The sequence below is a fragment of the Podarcis erhardii genome (assembly GCF_964252035.2).
Source record: "Podarcis erhardii genome assembly, chromosome: 3".
NCBI lineage: Eukaryota > Metazoa > Chordata > Lepidosauria > Squamata > Lacertidae > Podarcis > Podarcis erhardii.
In genome coordinates this window covers 100,330,255-100,343,822 of record NC_138507.1, presented here as the reverse complement: position 1 = coordinate 100,343,822, position 13,568 = coordinate 100,330,255, and positions in this window count along the sequence as shown.

Here is a 13,568-nt window from a genome sequence, read left to right as displayed (position 1 = left end):
GAAAGGTGTCTAAGAGTGTTAAGGGAGCCAAACCGGCCGGGGAAAAAATAAGTTTTAACCAGTAGTGTATCTTTAGAGTCCACAGCCGTGCGTTAACGGGTAGTTGTCCAACTTCTAAGTGGACAGCTATATTAGATACACAAGGGGGGATCCCCAATAAACACCGATAGAATTTTGTTTGAAATGCCTCCATAGGCGCAAAATTTTTAAAACTGCAGACCTGGGATCCATAAGTGAGTTGTGGAAGTATTTTTGCAGCAAAAACCTGGGAGGCCGTCGGAACGTATTTTCCCCCTTTCCCATGAAAGAATCTTGTAAGGGCTTTATTGGCCCTTCCTGCGTTGGCAATGTAACTCCACAGTGTCTCCCTTGATCTCCAAACAGAAGGTTCACAGATATGTTACTATCGGTTCCTCCAGATGACCTATTTATTGAACATTCACCCAGTGTGGTGTAGTGGTTAGACAGGGGTCAGCAAACCTTTTCAGCAGGGGGCCAGTCCACTGTCCCTCAGACCTTGTGGGGGGCCAGACTATACTTATGTGTGAGATTACGATATTGTATTTATTTGCATTACCCAGAGCCTGTTCTACTAATGAAGCTTAGGATGGCGAAACAAGGCTAATATTCTGGAAATCCTTGTCTTAGACTCTTGTGAAAGGATTCTGTAGAACTATAACAACCCTTCGTGTGGATTATTGGACTCTATGAACAGACAGGTGGAATAGACACTTATACATGTATGGACCTTATGCATGAACTGATCCACTGGGTCTTCTGCTTTTTTTCATTGAACTTTGAGACTTCCATTGAAATCTACAATTTGATACAATGAATAGTATACCTTACTTATTCAAAAGTACAGCCGGTTATGTCTTGTGTGTTTATTGAGTATGTTTCCATAGGTAGCCATAGGTTTGTTGTTGTTGTTGTTTTGCCCTCCTACTTACAGCCTATCAGTTTTCTCTACCATAGACTCGCAGTGTTGCCCTGAAGAATTCAGCAGGGAAGAAGATGGGGGGGGGGGGGGCTAGGACCAATTCACTCTGACTGTCATTTGCTCTGGCGCCACCTACTGTTGGCCTCCCTGCCTTCCACCCTACCACTCTCAGCGGTCACTGAGCACCCCTGCTCTTCAGCCTGTATTGTCAGTGCATCATTGCCTCTGTGCATACACAAAGTGAGCTTCCCTCATTCCCAAACCATGATGGAAGCAGTACAATTGGCAGACCATGTTATTTGCAAGCTGGCCCTTGAAGCCCCGAATGCCCACAAAAAACACACCAAAAACCTCCATAAACCAGAAACTCTCAGCCTTGGAATGGCATGTCCTCTGGGAGGAACTGCTTTCTCTCTCTTCCCAGACCTCTCGTGCTTCCCTCTGAACTCTCCCAGCTCTTATAACACCACTCCCTTCAGTTGGCAGCAGTGTGTGAAGCTAATTAACCCCTCGGGCCAGCAGCTGGTAGTTGATTTATTGAGAGCCTCACCCTGCAAACACTACAGAGGACCTCAGTCAAAGGACAGCTTTGTATTCCCTAAGACTCATTCCCACTCATTCTTTTGCACTCTGTTGGCATGAAGTACTACGTCACTGCCACACCGTTGAAACACAACACACACAACTAGTCATATGGTATCAAGAATTAAGTAGAAGCACCAAAATCAGAATTTCTGTCTCCCCTCAGTCTTTCTAAGGCCACATTCACAACATATATTTAAAGCACTATGACACCACTTTAAACATTCATGGCTTCCCCCCAAGAATTCTGGGAACTGTAGTTCGTTAAAGATGCTGAGAGTTGTTAGGGGGCCTCTTACTCCCCTCACAGAACTACAATTCCCAAAGTGGCTTCCTCTTCACAGGAAATTTTGGTGACACCAACTCTTGGTCTCCTAACAACCCTCAGAACCCTTAAGAACTACAGCTCCCAGAATTATTTGGGGGAAGCCGTGACTGCTTAAAGTGGCACCTTAGTGCTTTAAAAGCAAGGTGTGAATGTGGCCTAAATAATATTCTGCTTCTCTGAACGATTATCTGCCTTTTCCTCCTCAATCACTTTGGTGGTATGGGCAGGGCAGGAGCCATTAAAAAAATTGAGAGCAGGGTGCATGTGGTAATAAGAGGGGGGTAAAGACATTTGAATTTTCCCTTTGGCGAGAAACATTCTGGCTCCCAAAATACCTTTTTGCCTTAGGATCTGAAGTGGAAAAGCCACAGCCAAGATACCTGAATATGCAGGTTTCAGGATCTTTCTGCCACTAGCATCCAATAGACCAGCCTTCCTTAACCTGGTGTTTTCCAGATGGCTAGAGTCCTACCCAGCACAATAAGGAAGTAAGGAGACGTTCTAGAATAGGGGACAGCAAACTTTTTCAGCAGGGGGCTGGTCCACTGTCCCTCAGACCTTGTGGGGGGCCAAACTATATTTTGGGGGGAAATAATGAATGAATAAGGCAAGGCAAGGCAGTATAAGGCAAGGCCATTGGGCCCATCACCTCCTGGCAAATAGAAGGGGAAGAAATGGAGGCAGTGAGAGATTCTTGGGCTCCATGATCACTGCAGATGGTGACAGCAGTCACGAAATTAAAAGACGCCTGCTCCTTGGGAGAAAGGCGATGGCAAACCTAGACAGCATCTTAAAAAGCAGAGACATCACCTTGCCAACAAAGGTCCGTATAGTTAAAGCCATGGTTTTCCTGGTAGTGATGTATGGAAGTGAGAGCTGGACCATAAAGAAGGCTGATTGCCGAAGAATTGATGCTTTTGAATTATGGTGCTGGAGGAGACTCTTGAGAGTCCCATGGACTGCAAGAAGATCAAACACATCCATTCTTAGGGAGGTTAGCCCTGGATGCTCACTGGAAGGACAGATCGTGAAGCTGAGGCTCCAGTACTTTGGCCACCTCATGAGAAGAGAAAACTCCCTGGAAAAGACCCTGATGTTGGGAAAGATGGAGGGCACAAGGAGAAGGGGACGACAGAGGATGAGATGGTTGGACAGTGTTCTCGAAGCTACAAACATGAGTCTGACCAAACTGTGGGAGGCAGTGGAAAACAAGAGTGCCTGGCGTGCTCTGGTCCATGGGGTCACGAAGAGTCGGACACGACTAAACGACTAAACAATGAATGAATTCCTATGCTCCACAAATAACCCAGAGATACATTTTAAATAGAAGCACACATTCTCCTTATGTAAAAACACGCTGATTCCTGGACCATCCACGGGCCGGATTTAGAAGGCAATTGGGCCGGATCTGGGCCCCAGGCCTTAGTTTGCCTACCCTTGTTCTAGTCACAGCTGTCAACTTTTCCCTTTTTTTAAGGGAAATTCCCTTATTCCGAATAGGATTCCTCGCAAGAAAAGGGAAAAGTTGACAGCTATGGTTCTAGTAGATGAGGGTGAGAAGAAGTAGGGAGCAAAGAAAATGCACACAAAAAAACCTAGCTGGGCAGCACAGGCTCAAGACATTTTGAGATAAAACAGCAAGCTTTGTCCACCAAACACCCTCTTTCCACAAGCCAAGGCACACAGTGCCCAAGTACAGGCTGGTTATTTTGCCACCCGAGGCAGAAAATCCTGCAAGTAGGCTACCTCTTTCTGCTGGTAAAAATACAGCAATAATCAATTAAATCGCTAGCCATTTGCTGCTGTGGATCAGCTGCCTGGAGAAGCGGGCATTCACTTTTGCCCACCCACTGCACAACATAGGAAGCTGCCTCGCATCAAGTCAGACCCACTGGTCCCTCATGCTTGGGACTGCGTACCCTGACTGACAGTGACTTTCCAGGGTTTCAGGCAGGGAGTCTTCCCCAGCCCTACCTAGACATGCTGGGGACTAGAACCTGGGACCTTCTGCACGCAAGGCAGGTGCTGTACTACTGAGCTACGGCCTCTGTGACCCACATTGCCTAGCATTTTGCTCTGCATCTTGCAAGCCCACTCTCAACTCCAAAGCTATTCTGCAGCTAAAAGATAGATTCCTTCTGTAACCTCATCCATGGTTGTTTTCTCTTCCTCCCACTTGCCCTACACTCAAAGTCAGCAAGAAGACAAAGACGGCAACGGCCATGAACGTTCAAACCGATGTTTTCCCACTGAGATTTACGATTATGTTTTTAACCGACTGGTCACTTCCAAGGACGGACTTTGGGAAGCCATGAAAGATGTGAGAGATGTTAGGTAAACAACCATTTTTTAAAGGCAGCATGACAGTGGAAAAGAGATAATTTAAAACACTATGGCCTGCATATGCCTTACGAGTGAGTATAGATTAACTTTTAAATTCTCCCACTGTCACTACCCCCATCTCAGCATCTTCTTCTTGGTGGGTGATGAATCGCCTCCGCTTCCATAGGAAGGCACTACAAACTAGGCCAGGCTATTCATCTAGCTACTCAATTATGTATTTACTGAGTATTGCAATTACCATATTTTTTCTTCTATAGGACGCCCCCATGTATAAGACCCACACTAATTTTTTGGAAAATGAGGGGAGATGGCCCAAAGTTGTTGAGCCTCTCCCCCCCCCCACAGCTGCAGGCAGGAAACACTTCCTAGATCAGTGTTTCTCAACCTGTGGGTTCCCAGATGTTGTTGGACTACAACTCCCATCATTCCTAGCCAGCATGACCAGTGGTTACGGAAGATGGGAGTTGTAGTCCAACAACATCTGGGGACCCAGAACTTGAGAACCGCTGTCCTAGATCGTTTCCCGCACACAGCGGCATCGGGGGAAGTTGCGCTCCTGCCAACAAGCTGGCTGGCGGCGTGCAGCTTCTCTCCCCCCCCCCCATGCCACTATCCGTGTATTGGACGACCCCAGTTTTTTGCCATGATTTTTGAATCAAAAAACCACGTCCAATACACGGGAAAATATGGTATATCCCACCTTTTGATCCAAGGAGTTCAAGGTGGCCTAAATGGCTCTCTCCCTTCTCGTTTAATTCCCACAACAATCTTAGGTGAGACTAAGATGCAATGATTGGTCCCAGGTCACCCAGTGGCAATCATGGCTGAGAATGGGGATTTGAACCCTGGTCTCCCAGGTCCTAGTCTGACACTCTAACCACTACACCACACACTGTCTATCCTGTTGGCAACAGTTCTTCAGGGTCTCCAGCTGAGGTATTTCCTGTCATAGGTCCTTTAGCTGGAGATAGCAAGCACTGAGTCTGGGGCTTTCCTCATGAGGCAACAGGCAAAACAAGCCAGACTACAGGAAGTCAGCATAATTTATGCTGGGGTAAACGTTGGTACAGTTCAGCTCTATTCCAAACTTAGGCCTGGCAGAGGGAGAAAAAAGCCTTTTAGAAAGCGTTTAAATTGCACCACGCTATTTGCCAGTGAAACTACCGCTGGCTTGCTAGGTCATGTGACAGGGCTGAACAGCATTTGGGATGGCGGTACGTTTTCCCCTACCACACCTCTGGAATAATAAAAAATAAAAAAATAATAAATTTTTATTTGTACCCCGCCCTTCCCGGTTCAGAAAACCGGGCCCAGGGCGGCTAACAACAAATTAAAAACACTTAATTGCTGCAACGGGACGCGGGTGGCGCTGTGGGTTAAACCACAGAGCCTAGGACTTGCTGATCAGAAGGGCGGCAGTTTGAATTGCTGCGAAGGGGTGAGCTCCCATTGCTCAGTCCCTGCTTCTGCCAACCTAGCAGTTCAAAAGCACGTCAAAGTGCAAGTAGATAAATAGGTACTGCTCTGGCAGGAAGATAAACGGTGTTTCCGTGCGCTGCTCTGGTTCGCCAGAAGTGGCTTAGTCATGCTGGCCACATGACCCGTAAGCTGTATGCCGGCTCCCTCAGCCAATAAAGCGAGATGAGTGGCTGCAACCCCAGAGTCAGCCACGACTGGACCTAATGGTCAGGGGTCCCTTTACCTTTACCTTTAATTGATGCAACAAAAAACAGTATAAAATACAGTATAAAATGTGAATAACAATAAATTCAGAATTCAAAAATCAATTTAGGGGGGAAATCCATCCAATAAACATTAGATCTTTCCCTGAAATTTGGTGAATCTTGGCAGCCCCAGGTGTCAATAAAAGGCAGTTTAAGGGACAAGCAACTAGCAGACAGTTCTGTGCTAGCTTCCCAGCCACACCCAGCAGAAAGGGGGGCGGGGACCAGGCAGAATCTGCAAACAAGAAGCTTTTAATTAAAGACACAGGAAACCTGGAGTACCTCAAAAGAATTCTGTTTCTCCACACTGGACAGGCTGGTGTTCAAAGTGCATTGGCATTTAATAAACCAGGTCTGAAAAATATGGGAAGGCAGTATAGAAAATACTACAATGCAGCAATTTTTCAACAGTGTCATGCAGATTCACCATAAAAAGGAGTGAACGAAGAATGGCAATTCCAGAGAAAAGGGCTAATTTCTCATTTAACCTAGAGGAATTGGTTGAATGATGTGCAGCTCATTTTCCCCCTGTAAATGCAGAGGACATTCTTCACTTTGCACACCCTGCTGGGCAGCCAATATTCCCACATGGTTCACGTCGACTGCTAAGCTACTGCTCCAAATTCACAGAAATTAAACTTTCCATCATCTGGTTTTTATATTTGGAAAATGTCAGCTATACTTCCTATCATTGTTGCTTCAATGGCTGTGGCCTTCTGTGAATTTCAAAACACATAACTCAGCTCTCGAGCATTTCTTTTGTAAATATTGATAATGGTTTCAAGTTCTTTATTAAATAACTTCTTAAGGAGGTTGAGGACAAGGCGCTATTTTTTCATGCGCTTGTGAAGATAAGAATCATAACAGATCTCTCCGTACCACAAAACACATGGGTTTCAGGACTTCGCTGTGAAGGGTAGTTCCCCCCCCCCCATTCTATTATAAAAGTTCAGTTTGAAACACCCTCCTGTCCCCCCAAAAAGCAATTTGAAGATGCCAAGATACTTCAAGAGGTTGTATAATGTTTGAGAGCATATTAAAACTCCCATAACACACTACATTCATTGTGTTTTGCTGGAATGACTATAAGAACATAAGAAGAATCCTGCAGGATTAGGTCAGTGGCCCAATCCTGTTCTCCCTGTGGCCAACCAGATGCTCATGGGAAGCCTGCAAACAGAACCTGAGAGCAACATCACTCTCCCATCCTGCGGGTACTAGCAACTGGTACCCAGAAATAACTCTTACATTAAACATTAAAAAGCTTCCCTATGCAGGGCTGCCTTCAGATGTCTTCTGAAAGTTGTATAGTTGTTTATTTCCTTGAAGGGAGGGTGTTCCACAGGGAGGGTCCCACTACCAAGAAGGCCCTCTGTCTGGTTCCCTGTAACTTCACTTCTCGCAGTGAGGGAGCCGCTAGAAGGCTCTTGGTGCTGGACTTCAGTGTCCGGGCTGAACAATGGGATGGAGACGCTCCTTCAGGTATACAGGACCGGGGCTGTTTAGGGCTTTAAAGGTCAGCGCCAACACTTTGAATTGTTCTCAGAAACGTACTGGGAGCCAATGGGATTGTATGATGGGAAAGTTGCTTCAAAGCTGCTGTGAACACAGCCACTTTCTCAAACCCTTCACATCTACTGATGTTCTGTCTAGCGACGTACAAATCTGTCAATCCCCCTTCCTCATTTTTCCAGTCTTCAGTTCACCCCATTTTTGCAACAGTTTGCATTTTTTTAAAAATCCATGTGAAAATATATCCTAATATTTGGTTTGGGGTTTGTTTGTTTGTTTGCAATTTCCCCTAAGAAGTGTGTGTGTGTGTGTGGGTGTGGGTGTGGGTGTAATCTTGCAAGGAATGTCCACAAACAAAATGCATTTCTGTAAGTCCTGTTCATTTTTATCTAATATACTTTTCTATTTTCTTTTGCAGGGTTTGGAAATCTCCATTGTTAAACACAGAAAAGACTGAATTTCAAGGACAGCTGTGTATTGGTTTGCATATGGATTTGGAAAATGCAAATAAGTTATATTCACATTAAAATATGCACCAAATAAATTTCTCCTCCAGACTTAATTGTGCCTTATACACAATTGAACTGATTTGTTAGGTAGTGAAACTCATCACTGGTGTACCTAGTGGAGCGTGCAGAATATATTTGGCTCTGACTAAATGTGCAAAATGTTATTTTCCATGTTATGGAATTTTGGTGAGTTGATCTGTAGTTAGCCAAGGTCTTTGGCAGTAATGGCTTTTTAGCAGCCTGTTAAAAGGTCTCTGCAGAACTGTGCTGTAAACTTATTATTTTATTGACTGTGTCTTTTACCAGAGAGCATCCCTTTGTAGTGGAGACAATAAAATATCTTGGAGAAGTTCACAAGAGAAAGCTTATTTGGAGACAGAGTTTCTTTCCCCTTCCAATTAGATTACAGGCGTATTGAAAAAGGGCTTCCTTTAAAGCCAGATACAGAAATTGGAAGGAGGGTGTTTTTAATGGAATGGCAATAGGAAGTCTTTTCGTCTGCTTTGGAAAATATTAACCCACACGAGTTTTGACCTCTGTCTCCTGCATTAAATCTAGAGAGTGAATGTTTACTTGCAGCATTCATCTCTTTCAGAAACTGCACAGTGTCAATTGCAGTTATTTTCCTTTGATAAATTGTATTTGGGAGTCCAGAGATGTGGTCCTACATTAAAAGAAACAGGCTGCAGAGCTATTTGGGCCTTTTAAATAAGTGATCTACATCTGAACTTGAAAAAGCTGACATTAGGGATTAAGGCAGACAAGAAAAGTCTAAAAACAGAGAGGAGTTTTCGTTGGCCTTTTCGGTTCATCGCTGGCTTCTGTAGAATGAGCAAAGGGCCTCCACAACTTCACACCTATCTCTGAGCCCCATCCCCAGAGATGGGCTTTGGTCTCTCAAATTTCAGCAGCACCCTGTGTGAGGCCAAAACCTGGTGTCCCACCACCTCTCACTTTCCATTCTGCTCAATTCACTACAGCAGGGATGTCCAACCGGTCGACCGCGATCAACTGGTTGATCCCCGGCAGCTAGCGGTAGATCGCGGTCGATTGCAGACTCTATTTCCTCCACGGGGGGGAAAGAAGATCCAGCCCTGCCCCCTCACCCTGTCCTTCATTCACGCACGATCGCAAAAGTGGCAGACGGTGGTACAGTGGTACCTCGGGTTAAGTACTTAATTCATTCCGGAGGTCCGTTCTTAACCTGAAACTGTTCTTAACCTGAAGCACCACTTTAGCTAATGGGGCCTCCTGCTGCTGCCGCGGCGCTGGAGCACGATTTCTGTTCTCATCCTGAAGCAAAGTTCTTAACCCAAGGTAATATTTCTGGGTTAGCGGAGTCTGCAACCTGAAGCATATGTACCACTGTATTGCTGCTAGTGATCCTCTGGTGAGTGATTTCCCCTGTAAGAAAAGAAAAAGAAAAGGTACATAAGTCTGAATGTTTCCAAACTTTGACCTCCCCCCCTAAAAAATGGTCAACAATTTTGGTCTGTCCCCCCACCCAAAAAATGGGTAGACCACTGCCAGCTTTTTATTCTGGAAGTAGATTGCAGTCTCTTGGGAGTCACTGCACTACATCCTTAGGCTCGGTGTGCAATGTAGCAGAACCTGTTGCGTTCCCCTAAATCCACTTTTGCCATTCCCCAGCGTTGCCTCTCTTGGCCAGGGATGAAGCTGTCAACTTCAGTTTCTCTCAGTTTCTCATTTTTGCAATCTTAAGTTCGGTGCTGCACATTTCCACATCAGTTGTCCATTTTTTCCTTGAAGAAAGTCCTCATGAAAATACATCAACATTTTCGTATGATCTCCCCTTTATGTGCCGCGTTATGATATTCCATTTTTGCCTAATAGGCACGTTTCTGCAATGCAGCGTCCCCTAATATAATGAAAGTTTTGCACGTTATGTTCACTAATGCACACATTTTATAATTAGGCTTTCCCCTAGTATATGCATTTGTGTATACATTACTTGTCTGAAGGACTGCATTGCAAAATTTGGAGAAATGTGAATTTCAAAGGATGGCTGTTTTGGCTTTGGGTGTTTATGTATGAGAGCACTATGAGCTAAGTTAATGGTAAATTAAGCTTTACAGTGGTACCTCGGTTTATTAACTTAATCTGTTGCGGAAGTCCGTTCTTAAACCAATACTGTTCTTTTTACTCTCTATATATAGATAGTTTTTTTCATTCTTAAACTGAAACCATTCTTTTTACTATCTATCTATATATATAGATAGTTTTTTTCATATAACATCCTCTAACAATATTTCTCCAACAGTTTTCCATATTTTCCTCCCCCCTCCCCTGGACTTCCCTCATACTCCTATTTTGTTTTATTTCCATATTGTTCACCCTGCATATTGTTTCCCCAAAATTTCCCCAATACATATAATCTTATTTTTTATTATATACAATTGTGATTGTTTACTCAAACCTTGCCAGTGAGTCCAGTTCCTTATATTGTCTCCTCATAAACCGAGGCGCACTTTCCCTAATGAGGCCTCCCGCCACTGGTGCCTTTCCACCGTTCGGATTCCGTTCTTAGCCCGAGATAAAATTCGCAAACTGGGACACTGTTTCCGGTTTTGCAGAGTTTGTAAACTGGACTGTTCTTAAACCGGACTGTTCTTAAACCGAGGTACCACTGTATTTATGATGAGCTATGGGAGCTTACTCAGAGTAGAAACCAATTTCTCTAACCAGGCCACACCTCCAAGTCAGCTCTCCAGGAGCTGGCCTCCTGGGTCATAGCTGTTTCTCTCAGGGACATGTGCCAGGTGTTTAATTCATAGAAACATAGAATTGTGGAGCTGGGAGGGTTCCTGAGAGTCGTGTAGTCCAAACCACTGCAATGCAGGAATCTCAACTAAAGCATCCATGACAAATGGCCATCCAACTTCTGCATAAAAACCTCCTATGGGGGAGAGTCCACCACCTTCCGAGGGAGTCCATATAATGGCTGTGTTTCAATTTGTGTGTTGTTTCATGAAGTGTGGCTTAAATAGGCTTCTCTTTAAATGTGAACTGAATCAAATGTCTTACCCATCCCTGCTCTTGACCCTACTGAATGATACTGATTGGATGTCACAGTGAGCCCAGGAAAGCGGATGTGCCAGCGCTTAACTTGTTACCATTGACTTAACTCTTCTCATGTCATAGATGAGTTGGGTAGCCTTGGCCCAGACTGTTGACTGATGCAGCAAACTTGTGACGCAGAAACTTATTGTTAAACAAGTCATCTATTGCCTACCCACTGTGGGCTTTTAAATAACACTAGGCTGGTTTAGTTCTGTGCAGAGGACTTTGCTGCTGATGTTGGTTTTATTTATTTATTTATTTATTTTAAGTTGTTTCTTCACTCTGTGTTTGGATACCTCTTGAGAGGTTGTAACCAAATTTTGCACAGAGTTTCCTGAGATGAATAAGTAGTTTTTTTGTCTATGTTTGGATACAATTGAACAAATTCAATCAAGATGGTGGGCTGAACCTTTCAAAACTGCACTGATTTTAACTACTGATTTCAAAACTGCACTGATTTTTTATTTTTTTGCTTTCTTAGAAATCCCAAGCAGCGCCAGGTACGAGGTTGCTAGTATTTTATATTTTACAGCTATGATTTTAACTATCAATGACATTTTTAATGTAATGTTTATTCGTGTTTGGAATGTTATTTTAATGCTGTTGTTTCAGTAAATTTCATTTTTCACGCACACCTCTATTTCATGTTTTGCTAAGCTCCTTGGAAGGTGGTATAAAAATATCTTAACTAAACATTTTCTAAAAAATGTAGAATTATAAGTGTGTACGTTTACATTAAATTCATAGGAACTACATCTAAGCAATGTTAGTGGAGCAAGTCCTCTCTTAACTTCTACAGGATTATTTCATTTCATTCTATGATAATAAGTACAACCTAATTAGTACTCAAGTGACAAATTCAGAAGTGGAAGGGCCCTTTGTGACCATTCCAGACGTACCCCCTTCTTATAATTATACAAGGCTAATAGATCTACTACTTTCAGCCAGATCTACTATGTATTGTGCACATCCATGGGCAAATGAGTTGGAGTACTCTAGTATCTTCTTTCAGGGTGACTTAAGTTGTCTTTTCCTTGAAGTTTCAGTGCACATAACAGAAGTTGCACATTAGTCTCTTGAAACTGAATCACCTTTTGTTTTCAGGATTTTTAAATCCTTTGTTGTTGTTGTTTATTAAATTTATATACCGCCCTTCATCATAACATCTCAGGGCGGTTCACAGAATAAAATACAGAGCATGTAGTTTCGGGGTTGCAGAAAAACTTCTGCTTAGTGCTCTTCCTCCAGAGTGACCCTAGGAGCCAACCCTCACCTCCTTTCACTGTGATTGGCTCCAATCAGCACAAAAAGTGATATTTCTTCTCAGTGGCTAAAAAGCTCCACTTCCATGATGATTGGGCAGCTCCAGCACATTGCAGACAGAGCTCTTGCTCCACAGCCCCAGACAGCTAGACCTCTGATCCTAATCCACAAACACACACATATGCCACAGCAATAGATGCCACTATTATTAGACCTTATGGATGTTCACATATCTCTGTCTTCTCTTGAAGATGTGAAAGTGACTCCAGTCTAATGCTGGACTGCAGCATCCCTGGAAGGAGAAGAGTCAGATCCCAGGCTGTGCAAATCATGTTGCAATCTATACCCTAAAACGCCAGCTCTTACCAACACACTTTCACTGTCTATAGAACCGACCGATACAGCCCTTTCGGCAATCCTCTTCATTTTCATCACCACCACAATCTTGTGAGGTAGGTCATTATTCAACGATACCATCTGGGGAATAAATAGAAAGGATGGAATTTGATTAATGCTGACCTCCCAAGTTGACAGGGCGCAATGGAGTCATCATGATCTGAAGTAGGCTGCCGAATAAGAACAGAGTTCCTCGTGTAATATCATGTAATTATCTCACAAAAGATAATTGCCTCTCATTCAACAGACTTTCTCCAGAAAAGAAAGTAGGCTAGAAAGGAAAATATAGGGCATATTGGCAGGCCCAGTGTTGACACCCAGTATACTCAGACAGTTTCCAAAGCCCCAAGGATCCTGCCAAAGCCATCAGCAGTGACACCTGCCCCGGTGCCATGTGTTGAGCAGCTGTGTCTGTGAGAAAATTTCCTATTTTCCACAAATGTCCTGGAGCAACATAACATTGGGGGAAATTCAAAATGATGGCTCATAGCCACCTGCCATTGCCACTAGGTAAGGTCATCATCACAGGACCACCAAGGTCAGAGGAACTCAATAAACTTCAGGGAGACATGAACTTAGTCCAAGTGTCTCCCAAACCTGGAGCTGTCCTATATATTGCTCTATATATCAGAGAAGACCCAGAATCCTTTTCAGCCTGAGGACCTCATTCCTTTTGGGGCAACTTTCAGAGGGTCACATGCCAGTGCGGCCAGAGGGAAAATTGGGCAAAGAAATGAATGTATACCTGAAGGAGAGTCTCCACCCTCATCATCCAGCCAAGACACTGAGGTCCAGCGCCAAGGGCCTTCTGGCTGCGAGAAGTGAAGTTACAGAGAACCAGGCAGAGGGCCTTCTCGGTAGTGGCGCCTGCCCTGTGGAACACCCTCCCA